The sequence below is a fragment of the Pelodiscus sinensis genome, chromosome 20, assembly GCF_049634645.1.
Source record: "Pelodiscus sinensis isolate JC-2024 chromosome 20, ASM4963464v1, whole genome shotgun sequence".
NCBI classification, from domain to species: Eukaryota; Metazoa; Chordata; order Testudines; family Trionychidae; genus Pelodiscus; species Pelodiscus sinensis.
This window is the reverse complement of record NC_134730.1, coordinates 10,019,482-10,039,142: the sequence shown is the minus strand read 5'-3', so window position 1 is coordinate 10,039,142 and position 19,661 is coordinate 10,019,482. Positions and strand designations below refer to the sequence as shown.

The following is a 19,661-nucleotide window of genomic DNA, read 5'->3' as shown; positions in this document are numbered from 1 at the left end:
GAGGCTCTTATTCCTACTTCAAAGGGCGCTTTTTCCGGAGGATCGGGGCCAGTGTAGACGCTCTTTTCCGGCTTTTCTAAAAGCCGGAAAAAAGCGGCGGACATTTTTATTTAAATGCCGCGGGGGATATTTAAATCCCCCGCAGATTTCCCTACTACGATAGCTGAAATTAACATGCCCCTTCCGGAAAAGGGGCCAGTGTAGACGTAGCCTGTTTGTGTGACAATGGTTGATGGCAGGGATCAGGCCTTGGGCTTCTGATGCCTTCAACAGACAGTCATCTGAGTGGAGAGGAGAATGTTCCTCCATCTTGGCATGACCCCTACTTCTGCTCCTCTTTGGGTCCCTCCTGCCTCCAGGTCTCAACCACCAGAGGCTTGGTGGTCCCCAGTGAGTTTGCCCTAGGGGATAAAATGTACACATGAGATTTCTGTGCATTGGAAATTAAAAGCAAATTGAAATTCTAAGCTTAACTCGACTAATCTTTCCCTGGAAAGAAAGGGGACCAGAAATGTGATTTCCTGGGCTTTAAAGCTTTTCTATAAAAGTTATATTATTCTTAGTTTTAGCCAATAATTGATAGAGATTATAAACTGTATGTCACACGATAGTTCTATTTTGACTTTCTCACACCCCCTCTTTGTTTCCCATTAGATAGTGTTGCCTTTTCAGTAATATCTGTTAGATATTAATAATACATTGTTTTATGTAAACGGATATGTTGCTGAAGGAAAAATATAGGATAGTACACTAGCCCTTTAAGGCTGGCTACCTGCCCAACAAGGTCCTAGTCCCAATTTGGAACAGGGGAATTCTGAGAATTGTACTTCCCAGAATGGAAACAGTAGGCCTGTGTAATAGTGCATTTCATATTCTTTATGGAAATATGCTTATGAATATATGTAACAGGACAAAGTTTATGCAAAATACACCATGTAAAGTATCATTTGAAAAGTTGTAATCTGCTGAATGTGTACATTCTATTTGTATGCATGAACCATTTCTGTATCTGAAATTAGGACTGTAGATTTATCAGCAGTGTGTTCATGTTGAGAAAAGCCCATTACCTGCCCATCAGGAACAACAGTGAAGAAGCCAGACACAGAGCTAATAGGCATTAGCTAGAGACAACTGAGTGAGGGAGAACAGTCTTCCTGTGTGCTACTCTGCTACTGACTGATGAACTCTAGGGTGCTACAAAGACATGTGACCATGTCACCTGTTGCTGGAATCTATCCTGAATTTTGAACTTTCCCACAGGTGGGGGACCAAACAAAGGCTTCCTGCCTAGGGAAATTCTATATAAGTATGCTGACCACATGTCGCGATTTTTCGGGACTGTCCCAAATTTAAATACTCTGTCCTGGTGCCCCATCAAGTAGTGAAATGTCCCGGAAAGCCCCACCAGACATTTCACTACTTGAGGGGGACACTGGCATGGTGCAGCAGCCTCTTCCTCTCCCCGCCAGCAGGGTGCTTAGGGCAGCCAGGCCAGCTTCCAGTGATGTACAGCGCCTCCTCTCTCCGTCCCCTCCCTCCCCCCACCATGTGGGGTCCTGGTCGGGCAGCCATGCCTCTTTCTCCTCTGGGCTGCCTTGAAGCCCCGGGAGGAGACACGTGAAGCCCAGCTGAGGGACTGCGGGACAGGGCACGCTTGGGCTCAGCAGGTGCTGGGACTGGAGTGGAGGCCCCTGTGGTGCTATTTTTAGTGCCACAATCTGGGTCCCCACGGGCAGCCCCAGCTCCAGTTGGAGTCAAACTGCAGCCACGCGAGGTGCGTTCCAGCCAGGGCAACCTCACTGGGATGGGCCTCGTGCAGCTACTGCTTGACTCCAACTGGAGTTGGGGCCACTCGCGGTACTATTTTTAGTGCCGCAGTGCGAGTACTCACAGGCAGCCCTGGCTCCAGTTGGAGTCAAGTGGCAGCCACACGAGGCATGTTCCAGCTGGGGCGGCCTCACCGGGACAGGCCTCATGTAGTTGCTTTTTGACTCCAGCTGGAGCCAGGACTGCCTGCGAGGACCTGGACTGTGGCACTAAAAATAGCACCATGGGCAGCCTCCGCTCCAGTCCCAGCAAGCAGTCCTGCCCTGGGAGCAGCTGGGACCAGGGTTGTGGGGACTTCTGGGGCCAGACGGCAGGCTCCAATCCCTGCAAACTGGAAAGCAGAAGGTGAGGGGAAGGGGGAGAGCTAAGGGGAAGGGGGTGAGGAGAGGAAGGGGCTTGTGCTGAGGAGAGGGGGCACAGGGAAGGAGAAGAAAGGGGAAGGCACCAAGGGGCAGGGTGGAGGAGAGACAAATGCCAGGGTATCAAGAGGAGACGATGAGGAAAAAGGCAGAAGGGGGTGAGGGGAGGGAAGGTGTCGGTGGAAGTGGGGGAAGGGAGGAGATAGGGTGATTCTGGGAGAGGAAAGGGGATGGATAATGGGGGGAAGAGGGAGGAAGATGAGAGGGTAGGAGTGGGTGCTGGGAGAAGTGGGGTTGAAAGGAGGAGTGGGCTTGAGGAAGGCAGGGGATGGAGCAAGTTGTGTAAATGCACAAAGGGGCATGAAGAGAACTGAGGCAGAGGGTGGTGAGGGGGAGGGCACCAGGAGAAAGAGGGCAAGGGGGGTAAGGGCAGTGAGGGAAGGAGGCACCAGGAGAGTGCAGGGGTAAGGGAAGGTGCAGGTGCCAGGAAACTGTAGGGGTGAAGCAGAAGGGCAGACACCTGCAGGGGAGGACGGACACCAGAGGAGAGAGGCAGGGCAGGTGGGTAGAAGGAGGTTTTAGGAAAGGGGTTGGGGAGGGGTAGCTACAGATTATCAGAGTGGAGCTAGAGGAGGAGTGGACATGGGGAAGAGAATGGCTGGTGAGGGGGGGGGAGGGCAGATTGCCAAAGGTCTGAGGGGAGTGAGAAAGGCAGGAGCCAGGAAAGTAGAGGAGGGCGAGGGATGGGGGGCAGCAGGCACCGGGGGAGCAGATGGGGTGAGGAGACGGTGCAAGATATGGCAGCAAAGGGAAAAAGGAGAGGTTTATAAGATATTTATTTATAACTTGGGTGCCACAGTTGCACATCTGAACAAGCCACATGAACTCAGTACTGGTGCACAAGACAAAATTCACTCTGTTCATAGGAGGAAAATCTTAGAGGGAGCACTTCTCCCAGCCTCTCCCCCTGAGTTAATGCAATGCAAATTGGGTTAATGCAATTGCAGGATAGCTGCATGGGGGGAGGAGTCCTGTGGGGCCAAACTCATCCCTATTGGCAGGAGGATGATGGGAGGAGTTCTTAGAAGGGTCACACAACACCCTTTATTTGTGTCCATCTTGACCCTGGGAGCGCTAACTCCAGGGGTGGGACTTCTTGTGGCAGGGGACATGGCTAATTGGGGCCAGGGGTGTAGCTAATGTGTCCCTAATTTTGGTTTAGAAAATATGGTCACCATATATATATGGTGAGGGATGTAAACAATGATGGTCATAAGCTAGTTTTACAGGTGACCTCCCCACCCCAAGAGGAAACCTGAAAACACTGGAAAGGAAAGGATTGTTATGACAGGGGTGGCAGAGAACTGTTGGACCCAAGTCAGAAAGGACATCTCTGGCCTGAGAAGGACTCTGCCTGAAATAAGAACTAGGGTGAGAAATTATTATTTGCAGCAAGTTTTCTCAATTTATTAGGCTTAGCTGAGATGTTTTTAATTGTTTAGTAACCTACATTGCTCTGTCTGCTAGCTCTTTATGACCACTTAAATCCTACTTTTTATACTTAATACAATCACTTCTGCTTATTAATAAACCCACTGTAAATCATTGTCACCTCTGGGGGTGGGCTGCTGTGCATCCCTCTCTTTATATAAGGAAGTGGGCAGGCAATATGAGCTTGCCCTGTATAAAACTTGGTACAGAGTAAGACGGATTTATCTGGGGTTCTGCTCCCATTGGAGCTGTGCACTTAGGTGCTTTGGCAAGTCGCTTTCACTGAGCCTTCCCAGGGCTCAGCTTATCTCAGGGTCTGTGTTCTCTGCTGTGAGCTGGGACCCCCTCTTCGTGCCAGTATTGGAAAGGGCCGCAGGGCTTGGCCCAGCAGAACAATGCTCAGCAGAACAATCAGCATTAGCAGAAATGCACAGACAGCGACGGGGCTGTTCATTTCTGGATAACTTTACACCTTCTTACGTTATCAAGACCAACAATGCATTTCAAAACAATGGTGAATGCAAATGGAACAACTAAGTCAAACCCCTCCATTCCCTAGGATGTCTGACAAGCAGCAACATCCCCCCACTTTCTCTCTTGCATCTATTCACTTTGCTCTACATGCATTTGCTGTTATTGCCATATTTTACTCCATTTTCCGCAGGGCCAACTCAGTGTCAGCCTGTGATTAAGGATAACCGTTCTAGTGTAAGTGTCTGTGAACAAACAGAAGTTGTGATGAGACATCGATTGCAATGAATGCTCTGTCCAGCAGCTGTTATTTAATTAATCTAGAGAAAAATCTGTGCAGAAGGCCATTTGGAGAGCTGGTTAGGAGAGTGCTGTCTCTCAAACTGGATCAATGTTTGTTTAACTCTCTTTTGTTTGGATATTTTTAACCAATGCTTACTGACAGCCTGGCAAGTGAATATCGAATATATTAACAAAGACGTAAGCCTAGGGTTGCCAACTTGGTAATATTTAAAAATTTGTTGCTACAATGAGAGGGCCAAGATGTCTTCTGCCCTGGCTCGTCCCCGTTGGGGCATTGCGCCACCTCGCACCACCCCATCTACTCCCTCGAGCCCCTCCCCTAGGCATGTCTACACTACAGCTTTATTTCAAAATAACAAGGTGAGCATCCACCCAGCTAGCCCATTGGGCTTCTTATTTCGAAATAATAAACCCTCATTTTGTGAGGAACAATGCTTATTTCGAAATAGGGGTAGAGTGGACGCCCCACTGCTGCTATTTCAAAATAACTCCTCCCCAGCGCCATTCAGAGTAATTACTCCCCAGTGCTTCTTGGGGCTCCAAATCGAGGTAGCGCATCCACATTGGGGGAACCTGCCTCAGACTAATTTTGAGGCTTCCCTGTAGTATGGATGTGCTATTTCAAAATAGTTATTTCGGGAGTTATTATTCCAAAATAACTTATTTTGAAATACCCTTGTAGTGTAGACATACCTCATCCCATTCACTCTTCTTCCCTCTCCTCCACTGCTCACTGATTTCCTCTCTTATTCCCCACCACCCAGGTCAGGTGGGACTTGCCTGCAAAACCAAGACTGTGAGCTGCAGCTGCCCATAAAGGTAGGAGGCAGCTGAGCAGAGATTGGAGCAGGTGATGATCCGGTAACTCCCCACCTCCCCTGCTCACTGTAACTGGATTTTAGCTGTCCCATCAGTAGACAATGTCAGGCCTCCTTTACAACCAGACTTTCTGCTCAAAAACCCAGCACCTGGCCACCCTAATCACCTCAACTTAATATTAATAATTCTTAATATATCTTGGACTGCAAAAGAAGAGGCTTTTTGATGATCAAACCATGGTGACAGTAAGGCTAAACTCTTACATCTATCCCAATACTATATACACAATGGACTGAATCAAAACCAGCTTTCTTTGCTCTTCAATGCAGATAAATCTTCTGTTTGTAAAATGTAAATTAATTCATCATTCACAATCAAAAACCTTAGGATTGCCTAGTAACTCACTGATCTTCTACTACTTTGGTTTCTTTTTTTGAATTTGATTGAATTACCAAAGTACTGACAGCTGTTGAAAGCAGTGATAACCCTAGCCATTCCCCTCTCCGGGCTTCCGAATGCCTCTTGTTTGCTGTGCCCGATGGATTCTCAGGTCTCCGGGGCAAGGACTGTTGTGTGTTGTGTCTTGAATGGAGCTCAACCCTCTGTCAACACTTAACTAATAAGACCCAGATTTTCAAAAGGGCTTGGTTTGTAACAGGCAGCCAGATTTTTCCAAAGAGGACGTTGGCTGCTGAGCACTACAGAAAGTCTGGCTCTGTTTAGCTGTCTAAATGAAAGCTGGTTCCCTCTGAAATTTTGTTCCCAGTTATGGGTGTTCAGCAACTGAAAATCTGGCCCATAACAGATAAGTATTTATCCCGCTCCCCTCTCAGGTGGAATGAGAATGAGGCTGAAATGGTTAGAGCCCCCAAACTGTTTTCAGGACTATTCTTTATCCCTTCATTGTTTGCATTTCAGTTGCACCTAAAAGCCCTGACCAAGATCAGGGCCCCATTGGTACTAACCCTTCTACAGGTGCCAGTGAATGATGGGCTTTGCCCTGGAGCAGTGAGGGGCCACCGAGGCTAGTGAGTGGGCTGAGTGGCCCTCCTTCTTCTCAGTGGGATGCAAGATGGTTGTAACGAAGACGATCTCCTGGGATAGGGCAGTTTTGCTAATTGCGCTTGTGTACCTAGAATTTGTGGGGTGTGCCGATCGAACCCAGCAGCAGCACTTTGATTGGATGCAGAGGGAGCGCACGGCTCTCACAATGGTGTGCAATCAGCATGCACTTCACTTCACATGCCCTGGCTGTGTGTGTCACTTTTGTAAGTAGGAAAATAACTACAGACAAAAACCAGCAGAATCTGCCAATCCTGCACATGTGCACCGATAAACAAAATGTCTCGTGGGCCACACATAGAACCCCAGTGGGCCTCAGGTTGCCCACCACTGCCCGAGGGAATTTACAAACCAAATACACAAACTTTTTTTAAAAAAAAAATCTGACTGTAGAACCACAGACTTCGGCAAAGGGACTGGGGGACCAGTGTGGCCCTGGGAACTACTCTTATCCCTTGTTTCAATGAGCCAGTGTCCCTTTAACAAATAGCGTGCATGTTGCAAAATGAAATCCTTAACTGTGAAGCAGACTTGGGTCTTGCAGCATGTTGATTGCTGGCTGTGGCAGAACCTGGCAGAGCACAAATAAAAATCAGGGGTGAAACAAAGGTTAACGGAACTGTTTCAAATTCTTAACGGTCTGTGTTTGGGGCTGGGGGATTCTGGATTAGCCCAGGCTGGCTTAGCCTCCCCACAGGAGGCAAAGCTGTTGATCACAACCGATGTGAAAGAGTCTGTACCTTAAGAAAATAGAGGTAGGTTTGTTTGTTTTTAAAAGGCACCTCTCAAACTTTAATTTCTTAACTTACCTTCCTCACAGGCAAACCTGCTCCTAACACTCTGAATTCAGGAACTCCTAAGGTCTAATTCTGGATTTTTTGCTGGCTCCTTATGCCTTCATTTTCAAATCCAGCCAACCTAAAACATTATAGTCTCTGTGCCTCAGTTTCCCCAGCTAAATAATGAAGGTGGCACTACTGACCTTCTTCTCCAGAGCTGGACTGAGATTAATATTGTAGTGCTTGTATTGCACTCTGAAGAGAATAAGTGCTAAGCATTTTACATGCCTGACCAAAATGTATTGCAGGATATCACTAGATTGCTTTTGTCTTGGGTTATGCAGGACCAAATTAAGATGTGGTTAGGTACTGTCTACTACCCTGCTCCATCACTTGTCCCTATGCACTCTGATTTGTATGGTGTGAGGAATGGCCCCTATTCAAAGAGGAAGGCCCTGTACCCTAACCCTACTGTCCTGCTAAATATACACACTGATGCTTTCAAACACACCAAATGGTGTGAGATGCCCAACTCCCATTGAATTTCAGTGGGAGTCCAACTCCTTTGAGCTTTCTTCAAAAATTCCAGGCCCAAAGCCCCAGTGAGCGATGAGCGAGATAAAGGTGAGGAGCTAAGTGTTGGGAGACGATGGCGGGATGGGGATTATGAAACACTGCCTTCTGGGCCAAAAAAAAAAGTGTTTTTTCACCCTAAACTTCATATTTTGCTTCAGAAATGCTGCTGCAGCCCCTCATAAGATCATGTCTCTCTGCGCTGGGCTTTCTGACTGGTCCTCCTGTGCTGCATCAGGCCTCCTCTCTTGACAAAAGTCATAGGAAACCCTGGCCATGGGTCACCAGAGGAAACTCATCCCATAGGGAACGACAGGGCATGGCAGGGGGCCTCCAAAGCCCAGCTCCCAGGAGGCATTGCAGTGGCATTTCCAAACTGAAATTCGGGAGTTGGGGTTTTCACTGAGAAGCTGAGATGTCCCATGGCAAACAGACACTTTTCACACACAATATATTTAGTCCAAACCCCCGTTTTCTGTCCAAAAGTCCCAACCCCCAGAAAGCTTTGGCTTGCTCTGGGCTGGAGGGAAGAGAGAGGGAATGCTGGTTGCCATCCTATTCCCTGGCACTGTCCCAGGAGGGTGTACATGTGGGTTCACATGGTTCTTTTCCCTCTTTCAGACACCCTGAGGCAGCTGAGGAGACCAGGCAGGAGGCTGGCACCAACTCCGTCACAAGGTAACATTGTGTGATGTAGTGTCAGTACCTTGCTGGTTGCTGTGCTTGGGCTCTGGGCTGTGGATGACCCCTACTGGCCTCTGTCTGTAAGCACTGCCCAGTGGGGGGCATCTTGAGGGCCCCCATGACAGTGACCGAACCGGTTCTACCAGTTAAGGGAAGGGATGGAACAAAAGAAGTGAGTGTTGGGGGAAGGGGCAGTCTTGGGTTGGAACCATGAAGGAAACACACTAAGGAGGGGGCTGGAATCTAGAGGCCCAGGGACCCCATCTCAAGGGGTCTGAGGCATCCTGGCCCAGACTCCTGTAGCCACATCACGTCTATGCTGTGCTGTAACCTGGAGAAGCAATAAACCCTCTCTATTCTACTGGCTGGTGGAGTCTGTTCTTGCTGCTACGGGCTGCAGGATCGGAGGAAACCCGACTTGTCTTCACACATTGCTTCAAAATAAAAGCCAGCCATGGTGGCTGGTGTGGGAAGGCCGTGTGGGTGTGAGAGACTGCAGAGCCCAGAGCTGGGAAAATCTTGGAAGCAGAACTCTAGCCTGGCACAGCGTGTGATCATTTCTCTGTTTTTCACTGTCTTTTCATGGACAGATCTGAGTATTTATAGGAAGGTTGTGCAAAATAGGGACAGGGATTTTTTTCTCCTGTGGAAATTTTCACGACCATGTTTCCAATTTCGTGCCCATAAAATGTAACTATTTGGGGGAGTTTCATGAAATGAGGCTTTCACAAGGGGAAAAGAGATGCTAGAGATCCAGTAACCCCAGACTGAGCCTGTGGCTGCTTCTTCAAGTGAGCATTGAGGAAAAGCAGCAAGTTTCTTTCAGTTCCCAGCCAAAGTCCTTTCTCTGTGGACTCCTAGTCATAATCTGGGCCCTCCAGGAGCTCTGCCTGCTTCTGCCATTTGACTGTGGGACTGCCTTGGCTTCCAAGATGGGAAGGAACGGAACTAGTATAGCTTGGCAGCAGGACACTTAGGCTATCTCTAGACTACAGAGTTTTTCCAGGATACCAGCAGTATCCTGGAAAAGCTCTGCCATGTCTAGGGAACGCATCTGCTTTTTCCGAAAAAGCAGGCATGTAATTTCGGCATTCCTGTATTCCTCTTGGTGAGAGGAATAAGGGATTTTCCGAAAGAGGAGGTTTTTCTGAAATTTGGCCCATCTAGACAGGCCAAATTTTGGAAAAGGCTCTTCTGAAAAGGAAGTGTAAAAAGATACTCAAATTGCGGTTTGCAATTTGTGTATCTTTTTCCGATAAAACCCTGCACAATGGATGGCAAGGCAAGTGCACATGAGGGAGGAAGATTTGTATCGGACATTGAAGATGACCCCCAGTTTTATGTTTTGTGCAGGGAAAGCAGAAAGTGAGCTCCAGTCCCTGCAGGAGGCTGTCCTCCCACAGCTGTGATGAAAGGATCAGGAAAGGAACAGTAAGAACCTCACTGTATACAACTGGCAGAAGACTACTACCCTCTCGCTTAGAGGGAGGGGAGATGGTGGCCGGGGAACACCAGGGTTGTATGTGGGGGATGATGTCTAAGTGCTGGGCACGCAGTATGTGCACTCGGATCCCCAGCTCACTTTCACAGCTGGCTTGATTACAACAATGGACTCTCAGTAAATCCAGGGATTTCCCACGTGTTCAGTGTATATGGTGGGAACAATGGTCTCCAAGCTTCTGTGTTCTTGGATCCACGCCTACCTTGGGACACGTCTGCTGCTTATTAAATAAAGGTCTTCTCATTTTGTTTTTTCCCCTCAGTATCTCTGGCTCTTCCCTCCTCACCCTGATTGCAAGTGCGGATTGTGTCAAAGCCTCAGCTTGTCTGGGAGCAGTACTTCTCTTCCTACAAGGCATGCTCCAAGCAGCAATGGGCGGAAGATATTGGCCAAGACAACTAGCTACACTTCTGACAAACCCCATGCAACCAAGGACTCTTATTGTGGCTGCTGGAGTGGAAAGAGGTTACCAAGCCTTTAATGTATAGCGCGTACAAGATAACTGACCGCCTCACAGAGGTCATCTCTCCAATGCCATCCAGAATCCATGACGCAGCTTCAGGGACTGAGGTAACCAGGAAGTGGTCAGTCACAATTCACCAGGGATAGAGTCAAGTCCTGCTCCTAGTGATCAGGCATTCATACCCTGGGGAGGGTTTCCTTTTATATACGTATGTTAATAAAAGATCACTTTGAAGACCAACTTACTTTAGCCAATAGCATTAAAGCTGCATTTGCTTCCATGAAATGCCAATTTCTTGGCGGTGTTATTTTTCTGTTAGCAGCAGTGATAATCCCTTTCAGCATTCAAGACTCTAGTTATTATGGTAGGGAAATATTCTGCACCAAAAACTTTAGGGCTGAGAACAGCTAGCTAAAAATTGGGAAATGACTGAGCTTGAACAAAATGGCTTGGATTTTGGTTTCCAATGAAAAACGAGTTTCTTTTTTAGGATAACACAGTGTTTCCCAATGGGTGCTCTGGGGAACCCTGGGGTTCCACAAAGCAAAACTAGGGGTTCTGCGAGGAGCCTGCACTCCCCCACCCCCTCTGAAAGAAAGAGAGAGAGAACCAGCTTGCCAGTAGAGGCATGGGTAGCGAGTTGTATGGGCTCGTGCCCATGCTCCACCAATATTTGGCTCTGGCCCCACCCCCGCGAGTCCTCCCACTCCGGCCCCAGAGCATCTCTCCCCCAGCCCCGTCCCTGGCCCTTCCCTGCCATGCGCAACCTTCACTGAGCTCCCCCTTGCCGGCTGCTGCTGCCCTGCGCGGCATGCTCAAACCAGTGGGTGGGGAGATGCCTGGGTATGACATAACGTCACGGCCCGGGATTTTAAAACTGCTGGACCCTGCGTTGCGCCGTGTGGCTGAGTTGCAGGTTCGGAGTCCGGAGATGGAGAGTAGACTTCAGCCCCGCAAAGTGGAAGGCAGAAGGTAGGGGAAAGGGAAGGGCTGGGAGAGGAAGGGGCTTGTGCGGAGGGGCAAGGGAAAGGGGGAAGAGAGGGGAAGGCACCAAAGGAACAGGGTAGAGGAGAGACTCTATCGGGGGCCAAGTGCAGACAATGAGGAAAAAGGCAGGAGGGGAGGTGTCAGTGGAAGGGGAACAGGGTGATGCTGGGAGGGGAGAGGGTAAGGGCATTGGAGGCTAGAGGGGGGAGAGGGAGGTGCTGGGAGAAGGCTTGAAAGAAGGGTAAAGGTGGTGGAGTTGCATTGTATATCAAAGATGAGGTAGATTGTAAAGAAATAAAAAGTGATGGAATGGAGAAGACAGAGTCTGTTTGGGCAAAAATCACATTGGGAAAGAAAACTATCAGATCCTCCCCTGGGATAGTGCTTGGGGTGTGTTACAGATCACCAGGATCCAATTTGGATATGGATAGAGACCTCTTTAATGTTTTTAATGCAGTAAATACTCATGGAAACTGCGTGATCATGGGAGATTTCAACTTTCCAGATATAGACTGGAGAACAAGTGCTAGTAATAATAATAGGGCTCAGATTTTCCTAGATGTGATAGCTGATGAATTCCTTCATCAAGTAGTTGCTGAACCAACAAGGGGGGATGCTATTTTAGATTTGGTTTTGGTGAGTAGCGAGGACCTCATAGATGAAATGGTTGTAGGGGACAACCTTGGCTCGAGTGATCATGAGCTAATTCAGTTCAAATTAAATGGAAGGATAAACAAAAATAAATCCGAGACTAGGGTTTTTGATTTCAAAAGGGCTAACTTTAATAAATTAAGGAAATTAGTTAGGGAAGTTGATTGGACTAAAGAAATTATGGATCTTGAGGTGGAGGAGGCCTGAAATTACTTTAAGTTAAAGTTGCAGAAGCTGTCAGAAGCCTGTATCCCAAGAAAAGGGAAAAAATTTATAGGCAGGTGTGTTAGACCAAGCTGGATGAGCAAGCATCTCAGAGAGGTGATTAAGAAAAAGCAGAAAGCATATAAGGAGTGGAAAATGGGAGGGATCAGTAAAGAAAGCTACCTTATTGAGGTTAGAGCATGTAGGGACAAAGTGAGAAAGGCTAAAAGTCAGGTAGAGTTGGACCTTGCAAAGGGAATTAAAACCAATATTAAAAGATTTTATAGTCATATAAATAGGAAAAAAAAAGAAGTAGGACTGCTAATTACTAAGGATGGAGTGGAGGTTAAGGATAATCTAGGAATGGCCCAATATCTAAACAAATACTTTGCTTCAGTCTTTAATGAGGCTAATGAAGAGCTTAGGGATAATGGTAACATAACAAATGGGACTAAGGATGTGGAGGTAGATATTACCATATCCGAGGTAAAAGACAAACTTGAACAGCTTAATGGGAGTAAATCGGGGGGCCCAGATAATCTTCATCCAAGAATATTAAAGGAACTGGCACAGGAACTTGCAAGTCCATTAGCAAAATTTTTTAATAAATCTCTAAACTCAGGGGTTGTACCATTTGATTGGAGAATTGCTAATATAGTTCCTATTTTTAAGAAAGGGGAAAAAAGCGACCCGGGTAACTATAGGCCTCTTAGTTTGACATCTGTAGTATGCAAGATCTTGGAAAAAATTTTGAAGGAGAAAGTAGTTAGAGACATTGAGGCTAATGGCAATTGGGACAAATTACAACATGCTTTTACAAAAGGTAGATCGTGCCAAACCAACCTGATCTCCTTTTTTGAGAAAGTAACAGATTTTTTAGATAAAGGAAATGCAGTAGGTCTAATCTACCTCGACTTTAGTAAGGCATTTGATACAGTACCACATGGGGAATTATTGGTTAAATTGGAAAAGATAGGAATTAATATGAAAGTTGAGAGGTGGATAAGCAACTGGTTAAAGTTATAAAGCGGGTTATATTGAAAGGTGAACTGTCAGGTTGGAGGAAGGTTACTAGCGGAGTTCCTCAGGGATCAGTTTTGGGGCCAATTTTATTTAATCTTTTTATCACTGACCTTGGCATCAAAAGTGGAAGTGTCCTGATAAAATTTTCAGATGACACAAAGTTGGGAGCTATTGCCAATTCAGAAAAGGATCGGGATATCATACAGGAAGATCTGGATGATCTTGTAAATTGGAGTGATAGCAATAGGATGAAATTTAATAGTGAGAAGTGTAAGGTTATGCATTTAGGGATTAATAACAAGAATTTTAGTTATAAGCTGGGGACACATCAGTTGGAAGTAACGGAGGAGGAGAAGGACCTTGGAGTCCTGGTTGATTATAGGATGACTATGAGCCGCCATTGTGACATGGCTGTGAAAAAGGCTAATACGGTATTGGGATATATTAGGCGAAGTATTTCCAGTAGAGATAAGGAGGTGTTAGTGCCATTATATAAGGCATTGGTGAGACCCCATTTGGAATACTGTGTGCAGTTCTGGTCTCCCATGTTTAAGAAGGATGAATTCAAACTGGAACAGGTACAAAGAAGGGCCACTAGGATGATCCGAGGAATGGAAAACCTGTCATATGAAAGGAGACTGAAGGAGCTTGGCTTGTTTACCTTAACCAAAAGAAGGCTGACGGGGGACATGATTGCACTCTTTAAATATATTAGAGGGATAAATACCAGGGAGGGAGAGGAATTATTTAAGCTTAATACCAATGTGGACACAAGAACAAATGGATATAAGCTGGTTAGTAGGAAGTTTAGACTTGAGATTAGACGAAGGTTTCTAACCATTAGAGGAGTGAAGTTCTGGAACGGCCTTCCAAGGGCAGTAGTGGGGGCAAAAGATCTATCTGGTTTCAAGATTAAACTAGATGGGTTTTTGAAGGGGATGGTTTGATGAGATAACATGATCTTGGTAACTAATTGACCATTCATTATCAGTGGGAAATAGGTCAATGGAGGGATGATAGAAGTTACTATAGAGAACTTTCTGGGTGTCTGGCTGGTGAGTCTTGCCCACATGCTCAGGGTTTAGCTGATCGCCATATTTGGTGTCGGGAAGGAATTTTCCTCCAGGGTAGATTGGCAGAGGCCCTGGAGGTTTTTCGCCTTCCTCTGTAGCATGGGGTACAGATCACAGCTGGAGGATTCTCTGCATCTTGGGGTCTTCAAAGTATTTGAAGGCTTCAATATCTGAGATATAGGTGAGAGGATTATTCTAGGAGGGGTGGGTGAGATTCTGTGGCCTGCACTGTGCAGGGGGTCAGACTAGATGATCATAATGGTCCCTTCTGACCTTAAAGTCTATGAGTCTATGTAAGGGGTAGGCATGAGGAAGGCCGGGATGGAGCAAGTCATGTGTGAGGGCACAGAGGGGCATGAGGGGAACGGGAGCAGAGGGTGGTGAGGGGGTGGGCATCAGGGAAAAAGAGGGCAAAGGCGGTAGGGGCAGTGAGGGAAGGGGGAAGCACCAGGAGGGTGCAGGAGTAAGAGAAGGTGCAAGTGCCAGGGGATTCTGGGGGTGAAGCAGAAGGGCAGACACCTGCAGGGGAGGGACCAGCACCAGAGGAGAGACACAGGGCAGGTTTGTACAGGGAGGTGTTAGAAGAGGGGATGAAGCGGGGTAGCTCACGTGGTCAGAGTGGGCACAGGGAGGAGAGAAGGGCTGGTGGAGGGGGGCAGGTCACAGGAGGGCTAAGGGCAGTGAGAAGGGCAGGAGTCAGGACAGTGGAGGAGGGTGAGGAGTTGGGGGGCAGCAGGCACCTGGGGAGCTCATGGAACAAGGGGAGGAGACATGGCAGCAGAGAGAAAAGGTAAAGGTTTAAAAATATTTATTAATGACTTGGGTACCACAGTGGCACATTCAAACAAGCCACATGAACTCAGTACTTGCGAGCTGTGCTTTTGAACAAGAGCATCTATGGATGCTCTCTTGCCCAAGAAAGTGTCGATGGCCATTTTAGCCATAGGGCTTTCTTGCGCAAGAAATTCATGTTGCCTGGCCACACTGGCCTCTTGCGCAAGAACAGTTGCGCAAAAGGGCTTATTCCTGAGTGGGAGCATCATAGTTCTTGCTCAAGAAGCCCTGATTTCATACATGAGAACGTCAGTGTACTTGCACAAGAACATGCGGCCAGTGCAGACAGGAAGCAAGTTTTTGTACAAGAGCAGACGCTTTGGCGCAAGATTGCGCCAAGGGGAGAGCGGGAGGGAGGAAGGGGCAGGGAATCATCGCTGGCTCAGCATGTCTGCATGGTTTGGGGGAAGCTCTGCATACAAATTCCCTCCCAGAGCTTGTACTTCTCACCCCTTCCCACCCCCAAATCCCTCATTCCCACCCCACACCTCCTGTCTCAACCTAGTGAGAGTGTATAAGGGCTGGGGATAGCAAGTGATGGAGAGGAGGGGAACAGAGTGAATGAGGCCTCAAGGAAGAGGGGTGGGGGGCCTTGGGGAAGGAATGTGATTTTCATGCATTGGTAGGGATTTTCCCTCTCCCCCCCCCCCCCTTTTTTTGTTGTTGTTGACAAATCTATGGGATTCCTTGAAATTCTGAAAAGCTGAAAAGGGTTCCTCGGCCAAATAAAATTGGGAAACACTGGGATAACAGATACTTTCCATGACATTTTTTTGTTTATTGGAAACTCAGTTTTCCACTGAAGAAAGATTTGATGGAAAATTTTGACCTGTCCAATTAAGGCTGTTCATGGAACTTTCACTTTGAACTTCTAGACTTTCAAGCACTTGGCTATTCTTAATTCTACCTCAGGCCTAGCGTACACTCAGAGTGAGGCTTTTTCTTTTTTTTTTACTGTTATAGCTCTACCGATCAAAGCCTGGTTTTGTCACTAGTGTGCCAGTGTAAGGATGCTTTAGCCCAGTTTAACTTATTCCCCAAGAGCTATACTAATATAACTGCATGCACATTGAAGGGGTGCAGTATTTTAACTGACCTTGCTAACATAAACAATAATTTCCTGGTTTCCACAGTTAGATATTTGTTAATGACTACAAAGTGTTTTCTAGCGTATTTTTTCCCCTTGGAGCATTCCATTTTAAGTCTTTCTAACCTCAGCTCAATTGTAACGATGGTTCTTTTTTGGGGGGGGGACTGGAAATAACAATGGCACAGGGTGCAGAAAGTCACTGCTTAGCTGTTTCCATTTTTACAGACAATTAGGAATAAAGAGGAGGCCATGGTAGGTGCAGATGATTGGATCTAAGAAGGATCAGGTGAAAGGAAAAAGCAGCACCAAGCACTCAGTGATGGCAAAAAAGCAGGTGAAATGAACGGCTGTTCTGCTGAAGACTGGAATACATGGCAGCTTCCCAAGAAGGGCCCAGAGGCTCTGTTGATGCAAATTGGCATAACTGCACTGATTTCAATAAAGCCAGGCTGATTTACATCAGCTGAGAACCTGGCCCTATGAGGCCTTTATATTTTTTGGCATAAGAACACTCACACTGGGTCAAACCAAAGGTCTACCTGGCCCAGTGTGCTGTCTTTCAACAGCAGCCAATGACAGAAGCCCCAGGGGGAATGAACAGAACAGATAACCCACAAGTGATCCATCCATTCCCAGTTTCTGGCAATCAGAGACTAGGGGCATTATCCCTGCACATCCTGGCTAATAGCCATATTGATTAGACCTATCCTCCATTAATTTATCTAGTTCCTCTTTGAACCCTGTTATAATCCTGGTCTTCACAACTTCCTCTGGCAAGGAGTTCCACAGGTTCACTGTACATTGTGTAAAGAAATATTTCCTTTTTGTCTGTTTTAAACCTGCTATCTATTAATTTTATTTGGTGAATTGACTTTTGGTTTTTATACGCTCAGAGCTTAAACCTATGGCCAATATCAGTTTGCCTAGCTGATCACATTTAGTCCTAGTATAATTAGTGTGTCATTCAGACTGTATCCACACTGGCTGTAGAGGGTAAATTACACAGCACCTTTCAGCTGAGCATCTCAAAGTATATTACAAAAGTAGGCAAGGATTATGTTTTTTAAACAACTGGGGAAACTGAGGCTCAAAGAAGTGTTGGCCCAGATTTTTGCAGATATTTAGGCACTGCTGTGCTTTTTATTTTCAAAAGAGATTTTTAGCACTTAGGAATCTGTCAATGTTATTTTCCCTGTCAATGATATTTTCGAAAATGAGACTTCAAAGGCCTGGTCTAGACTTCAGAGTTAAGCTGATGTAAGGCAGCTCCTGTTAACCTAACTTTGTGTCTACGCTACAGCATTGTGCCCGCCTAAGAAGGTTGCCCATTTCAGCAACTTAATAACTCCAGCTCCGTGAGAGGTCTGTGTAGTTAGGATTATGCAGTGTCTGTGTCACTGTGTCTGTGTTGGCTGTCAGCCCTCACCCTGGAGCCCAGAAGCTACCTCCCAGTGATGGTTTAAATACTGCGGTGGCTGTATATGGACCCAATTTAGGGAAACAATTTTTTAGTGTAGACTTAGGCTCCTAGTCAGTTAGGCATTGAGCTCAGCAATGACTTGAGCATCTTCAAAAATCTAGGCCTAAGCGACTTGCACATGGTCACATGTTGAGAGGGTGGCAGATGTAAATTCACTGCCCCTTGCTCCAACCACTCTCCTTCCAGCAAAAAGTGAGGCCAAGGAGCTAAGACCTAGGACCAAGACGTATATTTTCAGCTGAGATCTGAAAATAGCTGGTGAGCCAATAAGGAAACTAGACCAATCCAGGGAGACAGCTCCACACATTAAGAGCTGCAGAGGAGGATGCTCTAGATACAGCTGTACAGAATGAGTGTATGTGGGAGAAACTTTTCAGGCAAGCACAGCCATGTTAGCAGTGGAAGCTAGATGGGTTTGAACTGGAATCTCTGATCTCCATGTGCAGAACTTTAGGAAAATGTGGATTCAGATCCAGAGCTGAACTTTGCAACTCAAGCACATATCTGTAGTGAGTCTTCAGGGCAGTAATGAAAGCCTCTAGCAAGCCATATGATGGGCTCAGGGGCCACTGAAGAGGTCAGCTGGCACTGAGAGGTGGGAAGGGAGGAGTACATGGGCAGCTGTGACCCCAGGTACATGAGAGATCTGGGTGGGTCTCTGAGCATGAGTTTGTAAACACACATCAGTTGTGTGTGGAGCACAATGGATTTCGGGGATGAACGTTTTCCTGAGTCTTGGGAAAGGCCAGTTCCCTGCCTAGGGGTCTCCAAGGAGGTGAATGCCGTGAGAAGCGCTATATTTACTTGATTATTTGTAGCAAGAAGCTGAGCTAATAATGGGTGGATCCGCTTTTCGTGAGTGGCTGAAGGAAGATTTCTGGCTCACAATGAGGCATTTGCTGTCTGTGCTGAGAGTTGTATGGCTCCCAAAAGGCTCCTGATGGATGGGAGGGAAATTCACATTTCATTATCTACATCATTGCTACTGGCCAAAACCACACGCAGCTTAGCAAGAAAAACAAAACTGAGACTGCCAATCCTCTGGGAGCCTTACAGGCCTGACATGACCTCCTTGGTTTTCTGCCCCATCTTGCCCTTTAACATTGACCAATCCTGTTTGGATCTGATATGCTTCATGGAATAGCTCCCTCGGACATAGCCTCTAGCCATAGTGTATTCCTGCAGGCATCTCAGAGGTGGCCTGGACTGAGCCATTCCAAGCCATGTTACTGAATCAATGTTATAAAGCTGTAGCCTTTAAGAAGAAGCATGTTCCCTTCTTGGCCATAATGCTGCCCTCCATTCTCGCCACTGCCCTGGCTGGCTGGTCCTGGCTGACCCTTGTTAGTGCTGGGAGGAAGGAAAGGTTGTGACACACTTTCTCTTCTGTTTTCCTCTCACCATCTCTTTAAATAGAGGTGCCCGGGGCCAAAGGGAAATGAAACAGGTGTGCAGCAAAGACGGTTCAGTCTTGTTCTGAGTGGATGTGGATGAGGCAATGTGGCAGGTCAGGCAGAACTTGCTTGTGCAGTTGGCAATGATGGTGGGAAGGCAGATCTTGGCCCTGGCTCTCAGGAAGGAATTTTTGGCTTCCCTTAGAACTGGTTGATGTTGTGCTTTATCATTTCTTCCAGTGTGTCTGTGAAGGGATAAAGGGACCTTACAGCAGCACAAAGTCTGGGAAATCAGCAGGGAAGTCACCTGTCTCCATGCAGGACTGGTCCACCTCTCCACTGAATGCCCTCCAGGTCCCATCTCCTACTTAGTCCTTAGGCCTCTCCCCCAGTGTGCGCCTGACCTCAGTCCCTTGCCAGCTCTCCTTAGAGGCTGAAAGGTCCCTGTCTCTGTGGGACCACCCAAGCTGTTTCCTTTATAATTCCTTCCCTCTCTTCACCATGCGGGTGCAGAAGCTCTATCAACATGTTACTTTGGGAAAGAGTATCAGAACCATCTCCAACTTGCAGTGACTCAATGGAGCTCATTAAAA

The 19,661-nt window shown here is 47.0% G+C and overlaps 1 long non-coding RNA gene across 3 annotated transcripts in view; it reads left to right on the top strand.

Moving 5' to 3' along the window:
• LOC142819094 (uncharacterized) overlaps positions 1-19,661 on the top strand; it is a 94,255-nt gene that overhangs the window by 66,191 nt on the left and 8,403 nt on the right. The window contains exons 1-4 of one of the 3 annotated variants that reach the window (XR_012896802.1): positions 6,941-7,087; positions 8,306-8,362; positions 9,722-9,799; positions 10,132-10,743. This is a non-coding gene — a long non-coding RNA (uncharacterized LOC142819094). Of the gene's footprint in view, positions 1-6,940; positions 7,088-8,305; positions 8,363-9,721; positions 9,800-10,131; positions 10,745-19,661 lie in introns of those variants that run through there. The other 2 variants (XR_012896801.1, XR_012896803.1) reach the window with 2 other exon arrangements.